We start from the raw sequence: 17,155 nt of genomic DNA, 5'->3' as shown, positions 1-17,155 counted from the left end.
AAAGGGTTAATATTTATAAAAATATTATGTTAATATTAGATTAAATTTTTGAAAAAGAAAAAATTAATTTTCCTGTTCAATTAACAGATATTCCAAAATATGAAAAGAAGTTGAATATTTCAATCAAAGATTTCGCTTCTGATGAAAAATTATTTTATAACTTCTTTACCACACAAAAAGAAAAGATGAAAATGTTAAACTTCTTTTATCAAGAAGAAAATAAGTTTCATTGATGTTGAATAAGAAATCTGTCTAGAGTAGTCAGTTAGAAATCAACTAAAAATGAGAAGCAAATTTATCCTTTTGATAGATGATAAAAAATTTTTACTCTAAAGAAAAATTGGTCAATCACAAAAATTGATTGTAAAGAACACAAAGAAGTAAAATTATATGACAAAAGAAGGTGAAAAAATTGAATTTGGTAATTACAATTATTCTTTATGAGTACCTTTTGTTATCTATTTATGTTTCAAACGCATTTAAAAAAGTTAACACCTGTCAAACAGATGTTGAAAAAGCTCATATTAATAATTATTAAAAACTAATTCAACTTTCATTTAGCTATTATTTTAAAATATGTTACCAATGATTATAAAAAACCTGTAACATATACTGATAAAGATAAACAAAATTCGCTGAAATGTTAAATCAAGAATCTAGACAACTTTCTGAAATATGTGATAAAACTTTTCCAGTGACAATGACATTTGATGACCAAATAAATTTTGCAAATTCAAAATTTTTTTATAATTTCAAAAAATTATAACTGAAAAAGCATTTACTAAAAGAGAGATCATTGTAATATGACAGGAAAATATTGAGGATTAGCTCGTGGTGATGGTAATCTTAATTTTCAGAATCCAAAATTTATTCCAGTTTATATTTACAATTTAGCAAACTAAATGTTCATTTGTTTAGCAAAGACTCAACAACAGATATTCGAAATATTGATGTTATTCCAAGTAATGAAGAGAAGGTATTTATTTTAGTATTGAGGGTGAAGATCCATTAACATTAAGATTTATAGTTATGTTTATATTTTGATAAATTATCTTCTAATCTTAGAAATGAACGATTTAGTGAAACAGCAATATATTTTTAAGTCATACAGTTAGATTTAATCATTAAACAAGGACTTAATCCTTATGAATAATGAGTTGTGAAACATTAAAAGAAACAAAATAACCTAATAAGGAATATTTTAATTATATGCTTGGTTAAAAAAACGTTTCTGATGGTGATTATAAACTTGCAAAACTATTGTGGTTCAAATTCTGTTTTATAAATTTAGATCCATAATCAATATAATACAATCAATCTGATGTTTGAAAACCAGCAGATATTTCGGAAAATTTTATAAGTACTTGTGTAAAATCTTATAACTTCGATCTATATTTGTTTTACAGCACCTGGTTAACCTTGGCATTCTATGTTAAAAATCACACAAGATGATGTAGATTTATTAAACAAATATGATTCATTTTATTTCTTGAAAAAGAAAGTGGAGGTTGAATTTTACAGAGTGTAATAAGATCTCATAAATCAAATTATAAACATATGAAAAGTATGAGCCATTACAATAATCAAAATTTATTGCATAATTAGATGTAAATAATTTATATGATTCGACTTTGTGTCAATTTTTAGCATTCTACAATTCATTTGCTTAATTCCAAAATGTCTTGATTCCAAGAAATACTTGAATAACCAGATAATAATTAAAATGGCTGTATAAGTTAGAAGTCAATTTAGAATATCCAAAAAAATTACACGATTTGCAAACAGATTTACCATTAGCACCAGAATGAGGGAATTAATTATTACCAACGCCCAATAATAAAAAAAAAATTTAATATTACACCGAACTTTAAATCTTGGTTTCAAATTAACAAAAATTAATAGACTCTCGTCATATGAACATTCAGATTGGCTGAAAAGACACTTTGATTTTTATACATAAATGAGAACTAAATCCAAAATTGTTCTATAAGTTAATGAACAATGCAATGTTTGCAAAAGTGGTGGGAAATGCAAGAAACAACAAAATATTGAAACAGTAATATATGAAGAATGATATACGAATTATATATCAAAAGTAAATGAAATGTCTATTGATAATTAAAAAATTCTTTAGATCACGAAATAAAACAATATAAAAAAACAAATTTAATTATGTCATTTAAAGATATTGCAGTTGAATGTAAAAAAATTTCTAAGGTTTATAGAGGATAAACGTATTGTATTACAAGATGGAATTATTACTTTACCGTATCGACATAATAAATTAAAATTGAAGAAAAAATGGATAATAATGACAATTTTGTATATGAACAGAAGATTTAAAACTCAAATATTTGATTAGATTTCAATATGTTTTCATGATATGGTTATTTTTGATGAGTTTTCAGATATACTTTACAAATGTTCACACAAATTCATTCAACTTTTTGATAGAACTATTCCTCCATTTCTGATTATAGTTACAGCTATAAATACATTGAGAAGATTTTTAATTTCTTTCTAACAATTTTCACAAGTAGATCTTTTTTATCCCACTTTTTAAAAGTTTCTCTTATAAGTTCATATTCATTTTCTCTACATTCCTTTTGTTTCTTTTATATACAATCAGTAAAACCAATTTTTGAAGGTGTATTCTTGTTTGTAATTTTTGTTCCTTTGTGAATATTATTTTCTTGTTTGCACAATGGAGAAATCATTTTATTTTCAGTTTTTATTTGTAAAAGAAAAAATTATTAGGTTTAAATGATAAAATTTGGTAAATATTATTATATGTAAGAGTAATCTTTTGTGTCTAAAAGATACCAGACTTACATACAACAACAAAACGTTCTAATAAGTATTGATGTAAATGTAATACTTAGATTTATGCTAATCTGGTTGGTGATATCATAGGGTATAACATTCCTGAGTTACCGTGAAATAACACGTTAAAGAAAAATATTGAAAACATATGATAATGATAGTTATGGAATGATGCTATGTAAAATTTTTCATCATCATTCAGAATTTATTAATCAACCTGTTTTATATTCTTTAGTTACGAATTTACTAATTACATTGGCAGAAAATTATCAAGATTGGGTTTATCAAAAAGTTGTACCATCAATTCACAAACATTTTGCTTATAAAAGAAAGAATACTGTAAAACAGTTATGTGAAGGCCAGATAAATCATTTGAATCGATCTAAATGAAATTTAGGATAATTATATAAAAATAGGATGAAATATAGGATAGAACCACAGTAATATTACTTGAAGGAAATGAAAACATATATTGTTTACTGGCACATGTTGCTCCTTTAATAATTGATGAAAATGTAAAACCTAGTTTTGTTACTTCAAGAGTACATGATAATAATTTTAAATATGATTATTATCTTATTCATACACAATACAAAATGTACACAAGCAAATAAAATTAGGAATAGACATTCAGAATGTGAAGAATTTTTAAGAATTAGTTATTAATTAAATTCATTAAATTTAATTCAGTTAATTAAAGAATGGATGAAAACTGTTTGTCATCACAAGTATATCAACATTTTTGATCATCAGTCCCAACAACAATTGTATGACAATGTAATAAAGCATTCTAATTTTTCCTAAACAATAAAACTAAATTTACAATTACTTTATCATGACTAAATTTAAATGACGTTTATAAAGTTTTTTATATACATCTAATAAACATAATTCTTTAAAACTATCAAATTCCAAAAATTCAAAATAAAATTTCGAAATATTCAGGCATAAAATCATTTTTGTTAACCTTTATAGAAATATAAAAATAAACTCTATTTTCTTTAATAAAAGAATTCCTATAATGGTTATTGTATTCAATACCAAACATACTTATATTTTCAATAACTAACTCCAGTTACATATAAAAATTTTATTTACTCTTTAAGAAAAGCAAATTTTGAAAAACTGTCAATAACAGTTAGCAATTTTAGGCTCACTATATATTTTTGAACTTCGCTTAAATTTTCCAGATTCTTTTGACTAAATCATCTATTCCAAAGGAAATTATATTACTTCTTTCAAAATCTTGCTTTCTCAGCTTTTTAAGTTGCACAAATACCTTCAATCCTCTGTTTTCCATTTTTGGTTCCTAGCCTATGTGTTGTGTTTCAATAACTTTTTACACTTCAAACAGTAGGTGTAATAAGAATCTTCATTTATATAGAATAAAAGGTAATTAAATTATTTCACCAAATATAATTTGCTTTACATCAACTGAAACAATTTTAACAGAATTTTTTGACCTTACAGTTAGAAAATTTTAATTGTGCACCATTTTTATTGATAGTACAAAATTAGATATTTTGTAAAGTTTGTTGGAAACACTTATTGCAGGATCAAAATCATTAATAGTTAAAGCTATGTTCTTTTTTTAACAACAACATAAACATTTTTATTAAATCAAATCGTGTGTATTGAAATTGGGCATTTTCTGTTCGCCTCCAGTTATAAAGGTAAATTTAATTATTTCTTTATCATATGCTTTAGCTTTGAGATTATTTAAATTGTTAAGTAGGAAGTTAAGTCTGTTTTTGAGACATAACTGAAAAAGCATATTACAATTATCCATTTTTCGAAAGTAATTTATTAGATTAGTTTTATTAAGCTGATTACAGTTTGTTTTACTGATATAAATATTCAACCATGTCGAAATACCTGTATATTCAGGTTTAGTACAACATTATTTAATTCATTAGCGAAATGCTGTTTATTTGCTACGTCTTGTACAACAGTTGAATCACTGACATTCACAATTCATCTAACTCTAAAATTAATATAACCTCTAATTCCTTTAAAAGTGGGAATTAATTCTCTGTGAAATTAATTAATTGCTTTATCTATTTTTTAGTCTAATGATGACTGAATATGTTTAAATTTTGTTTCTGTAATGGCCCCTTATGGAATTTTCCCTCTTGAATGGAGTGTGCACTGATATGAAACTTCCTGATTCATTAAAACTGTGTCCCTGACCCAGACTTTTTTTCAGGACCTTTGCCTTTCGTGGGCAAGTGCTCTACCATGAGCGCTACCTTATCACAATTAATGACCCACCTCACACTTCAAATTCCAGTTGTAACGATGGTCTATTTTTTTAAGTCCTGCTGTTAACTCTTCCTGAATTTTGGGATTTATTTCTGCATGAATGTTTTAATTTTTCAATGAAAATCTTTTATATTTGATTGAAAATGTTCTAATTTTGGAAATTAATCCATTATCAGTTTTTGGTTCTCATGACTGAAAATCCTTTATTCCTTCTAAACCGTTATTGAGTTTAACATGTAACTTATTTCCATATATATCCGTTTATTAAAAGTAAAATATCATTGAACTTGTATTTCATACATAGTTATTACAAAACAAGTAAAGACATAAGAAAATAAAAAAAAATTGTTCAAATATTATATACTTTTGATGTAATGAGTTAATCATTCTCTTCTAAAATATTTACTAGTTATTTTCGTATATTTCTCCCAAATGAATCAAAAACAATTTATATATTTTTTTCTTACAATAAATCAAGTAAGTACCGACATGATCATATGTATCTACGTTTTCTATTCCACAGTGTAAATTTTTGTCTGGTAAATCATTCATCATAAAAACGCCACGAAAATATTTAATTTTTAATTGCTGAACTAATTATTCTATGTAAAAATTATATAAAGGATTACAAATTTTTTATTATTTCTGTGAATATTTTTCATTCACTTACTTCCTTTTGTTTACATTGATAAATTATGTTGTTGTTGTTCTTCTTATTTTTGCTCAGCTTTGCTTCTTGTTTATACTGCATTTGCACTTGCTGCAGATCCACCAGTGAGTGAAACAAAAGGCTGTTGATATGGTAAGCTGCTAGTAATAATGGTAAGAATTGAAATTCATTTTTATATTACTTTTTCATCATTAAATATTGAATAATTTTTTTGCAACAGCAATACCAAATGTATTAACCAGGTTTCCACTCGTTTTTTTTCATCTTTCTTTCTTTTTTGTGCATCAGTCATGGGGTTCAATAATGTTTAATACTCGTTACTTCATTTAACTTTCATTCATTTCCATTTTATTACACCATTTATAAATATAGTATAATTAAAATTATAATTATTCATTTATATATATTACACATTAATAAAGCATGTCCTTTATAATCCCCCTTCATTTTCAACAACATATCTTCCCATTCCTAATTTTGGTTTTCCATATATTATTCCTCTTAATGCAGTAGCAGCTAATTATTCACCAAGTGAAGCATCTGAAGTTCACCATATTTCTTTTGCAGCTAACTGTTTTTTTATCAGCTTGATGACATCTTTTTATTAATTATTTCTATAACATGTTTCTTATGTGCTTGATCTAGCAGACTTATTTTATCTGTATGTGCTAATCTTTCATTCACTTTATAAAAAATTCCACGATAACTATAACCAGCAAAATGCACCTTAGGTACAAGTAAATTACTTAAATTCAAATTTACTATTTATTTTCTCTATTCACTTTCAGAAAACGTGCATGGTAGATTATTAAAAATTCTAAAAAATATGGAATTGCTTTAGGTTTGTTAATTATAAAAGTATTAAATTTATAACAAAATGTTTTTGTTATCCAACATTCTCATTGTGATAATTTTTATTTCCAGCTATTTCTTTTGGATGCATTATTGTTAATCTACCAATTAATTGACAACCATCATTCCCCATAATATAGTCAACTGGTTTTTCTCAATTTTTTGTGCTAAACCTTCAACAATATTTTGAAACAATCAGACATACATCATTCATCCAAATATATTCAACTGGTTTTTATGAATATTTTTTACTAAGCCTTCAACAATATTTTGAAACAATCATTAACATTTCTTTGTGATAAACTAGGAAAAATAATCTACAATTGTTTTTATCCAATAATCATATTTGTTTCCTTTACTTGTATTAATTGTATTTGGATTATTAACCGAATATATTTCCTAAATCAAGAGAATTATATTCATTAACAATATCATTCAAAGTAATTTGTTTTTTAGTTAAATGATTCACTAAATCCAAAGTACCTTTATAGTCTTTTAAACCGATTTTTAATCTATCGCCACTGAATTCAATAGGATACTTACCAATACATTTAAAAGTACCAACAGAACTTAATCCATAAACGGTAGGTTCACTATGATTTATAAATTTTAATTTTATTTCGCTTGTACGGTTTTTTAACATCTTTGTTAATTGATTTGTTTCCATCTATAACTACTCTTATTTGTTGAATAAGTAACATGTTTCTGAGTCACTTAATGTATAATCTCTTTTATCACTATCATATGTTTTAATTGTTGGAATATTGTTAAATTCTTCTAAAAAATGTAGATTTGTTTTTCATCTGTTCTATTTTCTTTAGTAGCTTTCAAAATATTACCACCTAATAGTCAATCCCTTGTTGAACTTCGTCAATTGTATTGATAACTGGACGATCTTTTTTAAAATTTCTCATATTCTGTTTGTGGCTGTTTTTTTAACATTTCTCTTAATTGTTCATTTCCTTTTCTATTTGGTTTAGCTTTTAAACAAACTCCATGTCACATTTAGTGAACATTTATTAGGGATAAAAAACAATAATCATTTTCTTTTTATCTTCATCACTTTTGTTCAGTGTTTATGGTTAAGATTTTCATTCAACGTTTTATGAACATTTTCTCTTGAACATTTTTATGTTTAACGTTTTATGTATAAGAACTTCTTAATCCTTTCTCCATAATTAGTATTTTTATTTTTTCTTGTCACAACTATTGTTACAAAACCACTTTCTTCTTTATTCCAACATTTATTTCACATTTCTTTAAAATCATCACATACTAAATCACTATCAACAAATTTGTGATTAATACGTTTTAAATTTGTGTCACTTTGCCTGAATATATTTCAACAATTTAGATTATTTCCAACCAATTGTTTTGAATTTTTAATAAGTTTGAACTAAGCAGAAACTATCTATTCCTTTATGTCTATTTGTTGTAAAGTATTCTCTATTCATATTTAGTTTATCAAGAATGAAATCGTCAAAAACAACTGAATTGTTTTCACATTCATCTAACAGAATAATTTCGTCATGATTTTCAATAAATGAAGTAAGTTTTTCATCAACTTTACAATCAAATGTTTCACAGCTTTTCATAAATTATTGATATTTTGGCTCACTTAAACTTTTGAATGAATATACAAACGATAATTTTTTTCAGTTTAACCAGCCCGGTCTAGACCATAAATTTTAATCATTAGCGTTGTTTTCTCCCAACCACTTGGACCTATTATTGAATAGTGAATAGAATTTGGTATAAGTTGACCATGATTATTTTTAATTTCTTTTCGAGAATTCATTTTTTTTTGGTTCCCAGTCTGTCATTTATCAGTTTTAACTAACTTTTGTTAATATAAACGAGTAGATTATTTGAACTGAGCAACAGTTCATGTATTCTGAAAAAAAATACCTGTTTCAATAAAAGGTACTTACAAATACGTTTCACTAGCTGATGTCATTCAACATCTTTAACTCCCAATATTGCATCAAAAAATAATAAATTATACACTAACAACCAAACGATAGACATACCTCATGGTCAATTTGGTTTGAGAAATATTAAAAAATTTATTCTTTCGAACAAACCTAATATACACTTTCAAGAAAATAGAATTTTAAGTAGAGTAGTTATCGATATTAAATTTTTCATGAATAATGAAGATCGTTTTGGACAAATTTTTGGTTTTAATAATGAAACCAATGAAACTAATGAAAGAACAGTTGCTAATAATGTTGCTAAAATTCTTCCATTTGAATTAGTACATATAAAGTTTAGTCAATATGATGAAATCTTTGTTAAGATAATGATCATATTCAAAGAGGAAGTGATAGTGTTTCTTCGTTTAAACCTAATGCTGAATTTGGAGGACCAATAATTTGTGAACCAAATTATCCTATAAAAATTTTAATTTTTCATACTGTTTTCATAAGTTTGGTAATTACTTTCTCTGAATAAATGATAACTTGGTAGACTTCAATGCTACTTGTGTAACAGTAATTTTAAAAATGAATGAATAATTTTTTTTATCTACATCTAGCATCTACATGTACATTTATGCTCCACAAGACAACTAATGATGTGTGGCAGAGGGCACTTTATGTGCCACTGTCATTACCTCCCTTTCCTGTTCCAGTCACGTATGGTTTGCGGGAAGAACGACTGCCAGAAAGCCTCCATGCGCCCTCGAATCTCTCTATTTTTACATTCGTGATGTCCTCGGGAGGCATAAGTAGGGGGAAGCAATATATTCGATACATCATCCAGAAACACACCCTCTCGAAACCTGGACAGCAAGCTACACCACGATGCAGAGCTCCTCTCTTGCAGAGTATGCCACTTGAGTTGGCTAAACATCTCCGTAATGCTATCACACTTACCAAATAACCCTGTGACGAAATGTGGCGCTCTTCTTTGGATCTTCTCTACCTCCTCTGTCAACCTGACCTGGTGCGAATACCACACTGATGAGCAATACTCAATTATAGGTCGAATGAGTGTTCTGTGAGCCACCTCCTTTGTTGATGGACTACATTTTCTAAGGACTCTCCTAATGAATCTCAACCTGGCACCCACCTTACCAACAATTAATTTTATATGATCATTCCACTTCAAATCGTTCCGTACGCATACTCCCAGATATTTTACAGAAATAACTACTGTCAGTGTTTGTTCTGCTATCATCTAATCACACAATAAAAAATCCTTTCTTCTATGTATTCGCAATACATTACATTTGTCTATGTTAAGGGTCAGTTGCCACTCCCTGCACCAAGTGCACATCCGCTGCAGATCTTCCTGCATTTTGCTGCAATTTTCTAATGCTGTAACTTCTCTGTATACTACAGCATCATCCGCGAAAAGCTGCATGGAACTTCCGACACTATCTACTACGTCATTTATATATGTATTGTGAAATGCAAAGGTCCCATAACACTCCCCTGTGGCACGCCAGAGGTTACTTTAACATCTGTAGACGTCTCTTAATTGAGAACAACATACTGTGTTCTGTATGCTAAGAACTCTTCAATCCAGCCACACAGCTGGTCTGATATTCTGTAGGGTCTTACTTTGTTTATCAAGCGACAGTGCAGAACTGTATCGAATGCCTTCCGGAAGTAAAGGAAAATGGCATCTACCTGGGAGCCTGTATCTAATTTTTTCTAGGTCTCATGAACAAACAAAGCGAGGTGGGTCTCAACCGATCGCTGTTTCTGGGATCCATGTTGATTCCTACAGAGTCGATTTTGGGTTTCCAGAAATGACATGATACGTGAGCAAAAAACATGTTCTAATATTCTACAACAGATCAATGTCAGAGGTATAAGCCTATAGTTTTACACATCTACTCGACGACCCTTCTTGAAAACTGGAACTACCTGTGCTCTTTTCCTATCATTTGTAATCCTCCATTCCTACAGAGACCTGCAGTACACGGCTGTTAGAATGGAGGCAAGTTCTTTCGCGTACTCTGTGTAGAATCGAATTGGTATCCTGTCAGGTCCAGTGGACTTTCCTCTTTTTTCGTTCGTGCAAGGTTTTAGAGAAGGAACTGCAGTGCAGTCTTTCTCTGTGAAACAGCTTTGGAAAAAGGTGTTTCGTATTTCAGCTTTACGCGTGTCATCCTCTGTGACAATGCCATTATCATCCCGGAGTGTCTGGATATGCTGTTTGGATCCACTTACTGATTTAATGTAAGACCAAACTTCCTAGATTTTCTATCAAGTCGGTACATGGAATTTTACTTTCGAATTCACTGAACGCTTCATGCATAGCCCTCTTTACGCTAACTTTGACATCGTTTAGCTTCTGTGTGTCTGAGAGGTTTTGGCTGCGTTTAAATTTGCAGTGAAGCTCTCTTTGCTTTCGCAGTAGTTTCATAACTTTCTTGTTGAACCACGGTGGGTTTTTCCCGTCCCTCACAGTTTTACTCGGCACGTACCTGTCTAAAACACATTTTACGTTTGCCTTGAACTTTTTCCATAAACACTCAACATTGTCAGTTTCAGAACAGAAATTTTCGTTTTGATCTGTTAAGCAGTCTGAAATCTGCCTCCTATTACTCTTACTAAACAGATAAACCTTCCTCCCCTTTTTTATATTCCTATTTACTTCCATATTCAGGGATGCTGCAACGGCCTTATGATCTGTGATTCCCTGTACTGCGCTTACAGAGTCGAAAAGTTTGGGTCCGTTTATTATCAGTAGGTCCAAGATGTTATCTCCAAGAGTCAGTTCTCTGTTTAATTGATCGAGGTAATTTTGGGATAGTGCACTCAGTATAATGTCAATCAATGCTCTGTCCCTACAACCCATCCTAAACATCTGAGTGTCCCAGTCTATATCTGGTAAATTGAAATCTCCACCTAAGACTATAACATGCTCAGGAAATTTATGAGAAATGTGTCCAGATTTTCTCTCAATTGTTCTGTCACTAATGTTGCTGAGTCGGGAGGTCGGTAAAAGGAGCCAATTATTAACCTAGCTCGGTTGTTGAGTATAAACTCCATCCATAATATTTCACAGGAACTATTCACTCCTATTTCACTACAGGATAAACTACTACTAACAGCGACAAACACGTCCCCACCGGTTGCATGCAGTCCGTCCTTTCTAAACACCATCTGTGCCTTTGCAAAAATTTGAGCAGAATTTATCTGTGGCTTGAGCCAGCATTCTGTACCTATAACTAGTTCAACTTCAGTGCTTTCTATCAGTACTTGAAGTTCCGGTACTTTACCAACGCATCTTCGACAGTTTACAATTACAATACCGATTGCTGCTTCGTCCCCGCATATCCTGACTTTGCCCCGCACCCTTTGAGGCTGTTGCCCTTTCTGCACTTGCCCGAGGCCATCCAACCTAAAAACACGCCCAGTCCATACCACACAACCCCTGCTACCTGTGTAGCCGCCTACTGTGTGTAGTGGACTCCTGACCAATCCAGTAACCTGAAACCCCACCAACCTATGGCTTAAGTTGAGGAATCTGCAGCCCACACGGTCGCAGAACCATCTCAGCCTCTGATTCAGACCCTCCACTCTGCTCTGTACCAAAGGTCCGCAATCAGTCCTGTCGACGATGCTGCAGATGGTGAGCTCTGCTTTCATCCTGCTAGCAAGACTGGCAGTCTTCACCAAGTCAGATTGTCGCCAGAAGCCATAGAGAATTTCCTCCGATCCATAGCGACACACATAATTGGTGCCGACATGAGCGACCACCTACAGATGGGTGCACCCTGAATACAGGGCATCCGGAAGGACTCTTTCCACATTTGGAATGATTTCCCCCGGTATGTACATGGAGTATATATTGGTTTTCTTCCCCTCCCTTGCAGCCATACCCTAAGGGGCCCCATTATGCACCTGATGTTGGAGCTCCCAACCACCAGTAAGCCCACTCTCTGTGACAGCCCAGATCTTGCAGACTGAGGGGTAACCTCTGGAACAGGGCAGCAGAAAATCAGTATCAGCCACAGATAGAGCCTGAAACCAGTTCATCAGACAAACTGGAGAGGCCTTGTGTTCAGCCATCTGGAATGTCTTTTGCTCCCTGCCAGACCTCGAGACGACCTCCCACTCTACCACAGGTGAGAGGTCAGCCTCAATGCGGGCCGTATCCCGGGCAGCCACAGCCGTAGTATGATTGGGGGATGCATGGGATGAGCTGGCCATCCCTGACAAACCCCCATCCGGACCCCCACAGTGATGCCCATTGGCAACAGCCTCAAGCTGTATTTTGAAGCCAATACTGCCTGAAGCTGGGTGTGAAGGGATGCCAACTCAGCCCACATCCAAACACAGCAGTCGCAGTCCATATCCATGCTAAATACTGTTGTGCAAAGAACGCCTGAACTAATCTACAGAGAGCAGAAGCAATTCGACACAAAATTTAAACGGTTATTAAAATACAAGACTGCCTAGTAAATGCAGTAATGCTGCTACTTGCTCACTGCTGCCACACTGCTTGGTGGCAGAAGGCTAACTGTACTGTCAGTAATGTACAAAGACTATTACAAAGAAATAAACAAATGACAGACAACTACGTGACTTTATACGTCACACATATTAAAATGCCAATCATCCCCTGCTAAATACGAAAATACACTTTATGAATCATGAAAAAATTGAGAGTTATCAATTCTACACATTTCCTGTTAATGAGAAGACAAAAAAATAATTTAAATCTTCCAAACAAAGAAAGAGAGATTAATATTGATATTGATGATGGATGTATTCATCATAATTGTTCACAACTTTAAATGACATTAGATGTTATTCACACAGATGCAACGGATTTTTCAGCATATGAGGGTAAATCGAATATTAAACTAATTGATAATTGTTTGAAAATTGGTTAATGTTATTACAATTAGAAAAGGAAATAATACTTTATCTAGAATATAATATCCATTATATACTCATAAACTCTCATTCAATTAACTTCATCTCTCTCAAATGAATTAACAATGGAAGGACATGTTCTTAACAATGATAAAATTAGAATCAAACAAAATGAAGTACTGTATCCATTAGAATTATTTGGTAGTTTTTTAAGGATTTTAGGGACATAACAGTAGTTTTCACTTGAAGTTCAAGAAAAGATCAAGAAGATTCTATTCCTCAAGGAACTATTAATACTGATAATAGTGCAACTCCAAAAAAAAGTGAAATTCATTGTAAAAAGTATTTAAATTCATATTCGTGTTGTTAAATTTGAACCACAGTATTTATTAGAACTGGAACAAGGAAATTCCAATTATTTTCATTGAACTACGATCAACTGAATATTTTGGATTAAGTGTAAAAAGAAATTGTGAACTAAATCTTACTAATTATCATAATTCTGCCACATTTGATTTGTCCTCTTTAATTTTTGTGGTTTTCCAAATTAATCGAATAAATAATCAGTTAAATGATTCTTCTTTATTCGATCATGTTGAAACACAAAATATATATTTAAAAAATGAAGAAATGAAGTTTTTCTTCAAGATTAATGGATTCTTCATGCCACAATAACTTTCTAGAAGTTTACAATGCTTCTAGACATTTTAAAAGAATTAAAAAATTAAATAATGATGTAAATGTAAATCCATTCAATTTTATGCAGAATTATGCAATCTATGTCACAAGTATGACTAGAAGAAGAAATGTTTTAACTACTGACAGAACAACAATGAAAGTATGTGCATTTTAAGGTAAATATACAATTGCACATATATGTATTTGTGGTAAAAAGACCTTCAACTTATGAATCATAAAGTAGAATTTTAACTGAAAATTTTTAATTTCAGAAATGAATTAAAAATTTCAAAACAGTTCAAAAGTATTATCATTATTTTTACATTACCTGTTGAAATATTTTGAGTAAATAGAGAACAAAAATCTGAAAAATATTGATTTTAAAAAATTAAAATGTTTGATAAACATTTTAATTTTTGAAAACCTAATTTTTTTCTATGTAAATAAAAACAACCAAAATGAACATGAATGGTAGCATCTAAAATCTAGTAAGCGCTGCTGGAAGCATAAATACCGAGTACAAGGAAGACAGCAAATGCAGTTATAATAAAGAAAGCACAGGACAAAGAACCAAGAGTGACCCTATGAAATACAGACCAATATGCATCATCAATATTCTGGCAAAGATAGACTACAATGCGACAGACTTAAGAAGCACTGGCAACTCTTCAGCGTTAGCGCACATCAGTTTCGTTTTCGACCATGTAAATCCATCGATGATACTGTAAACACAGCCATAGAAATTACAAAGCCAGTATATTACAAACACGTAGTAGCAATCCTAATTGACATGGCTGGTGCTTTTGACAACCTTGATGGCTGGCACTCTTTGCACTGTGGACCGATTTTCTGGGGCATATCCATAAAACTTCTACTGAATGCATTAGAAGACAACCACATACACAGATGATCTTATGGTCATGGTATGTGCAAACTCCACATCCCAATTAGAGAGTAAAGGCACATGGCTCCTATTGCTCATCAGTTAATGGTGCACGAGCAACAAGCTCACAATTGCATCTAATAAAACAGTTTACCTACTTCTAAGAGGCAAACTGGAAAGAAATCCAGCTATAAAGTTAAACAACATATCTACAGTATAAGAAGGAAAGCTATGACAAGATACCTCAGCATTTATATTGACGAACATTTACACTTTAACAAACATGCCAGATTGACAACTGAACAGAGTGACGATACTCATGCATTAACTTGCAAGACTGAACAGTATACGATACAGACTACCCCTACAGACAGGAACCTTTTTCATCTGTAACTTGTTTTGCGGCTAGTGCTTGGACAGATCAATTGCGCTTAGGTACACATACAGCCATTGTGAGGCGTGGACAGAGGAGTTTTCTACACAAAATTTCGGGGGCTTTCGGCATGACCTCGATTTACGCACTGTGTTTGGTACTGGGAGTTTTCCCCATAGATATTTCAATTCACAACAGAGCAGTAGTCTACTGGCTGGAGAGGGAACACACGACAAAATACGAGAAATAACTGGACAAGACATAACTGACAAGCGGAAATTAAACAAGCAGAGAATTGATACGTGGCAGACAAAGTGGGACACAAATGATAAGAGAATACGAATCTTCTTCTCCAGTATACAAGAGGGGATGAATATGAAGTACATAAATAAAACATGCAGCATGGTGCACTTTCTCACAAGCCACAGCGCATATTCTGTGCATTTCCACGGGTTTTGCCTTAAACAGACACACATTTGTGCCTGTGGTGAGAATGGCACACCTGAACACATGTTGCTCATCTGCACAAGGACGTATAAGACAGAGTTTAGGGAATCAGGACATAGGAAGTTAATACGCAGACAAGATGGCTGGAACTCTATAAACAACATTGCAGATGAAGTGTCTCGAGCACTACATGTGGCGTACGGTCAGAAGAGACTATATGCTAGAATAAGAAAGGCTCCATATCTAACATATCAGCAGTAGATGTTAAATGACACATATGCAAACATAGACACTGAATCGGATGCAATATCACATACAGGAAGTGAAGGTGAGATAACCATACAAACATATCAAAAGTAAGCTAAGGTATTCAAAAACTACCTCGAATAAATGTGATGGTGGAATTCTCTATGTAGTCGGTTATTATACCATTTCACATCATGTAACACTATCTGAAAATGTGACATTTATTCTTCTTCCTCTGCATCAGGTACGACTGCCTCGAAGTTTCAGAAAGCCCTCACACCTACTGCAGCCGAATGCGAAATTTTAAAACAACTCCCAATCTCCACAGTTGCGTTAAGTTTGGAAACACATTGTAACCTAATTAATCAATACAATATTAATTAAGTATTGCCACAGTCAAGACTACACATGTAGCAGATGTTACCATACATGTAGTACGCATAAAGAGAAGAACTGACACATCTAAGAAAATTTCCATCCCTTGTTCCTTTCATTAAATAAACTTTTAATTTTAATCTAAAATACATCTGAAACCTATTTTGTATCTTACCTGTTACTATCATCTAAGTTAGCAACACGTTTAAACAAAACTACATATATACATTTGTACTTTCTTGTATATTTTCTTAACTTTTTTATTTTATCCTTTTGTAAAATTCTAAATAAACTTTGCTATTAGTAAAATTGAATTTGTATGATATAACATGTAAAATCATACAATGTATGACTGCTGTATAACAACAGGCAGCAGTACTTTTCTTGATAAATACATAAGTGAATAAATCCCACCCACTGTCACCAGACCGTCAGATGGAAAGCCGCCGAATTAAAGCCCATATACTATCTCTTACACGGCGAAAACTGGAAGGAGTCGTCTTGCGGCTGCGGCGTCAAGATCGAACAAGCGGCGACATTCCATCTATGCACCACATCGTACTCGATAGCCGTCGACGCCGACGGCAGCTAATCATGGACCTCACTTTGCCAGAAGGTCGATCCTTAACCACTCAGGCAATCATTGTGGAAGCCTGCACAGACCATTATCGCTATTTTTTCCAGGAGTAGTATATAGAGAAAAGGGG

The sequence above is a fragment of the Schistocerca serialis genome, chromosome 3, assembly GCF_023864345.2.
Source record: "Schistocerca serialis cubense isolate TAMUIC-IGC-003099 chromosome 3, iqSchSeri2.2, whole genome shotgun sequence".
Taxonomy (NCBI): domain Eukaryota; kingdom Metazoa; phylum Arthropoda; class Insecta; order Orthoptera; family Acrididae; genus Schistocerca; species Schistocerca serialis.
Note: the sequence above shows the minus strand (reverse complement) of the source record.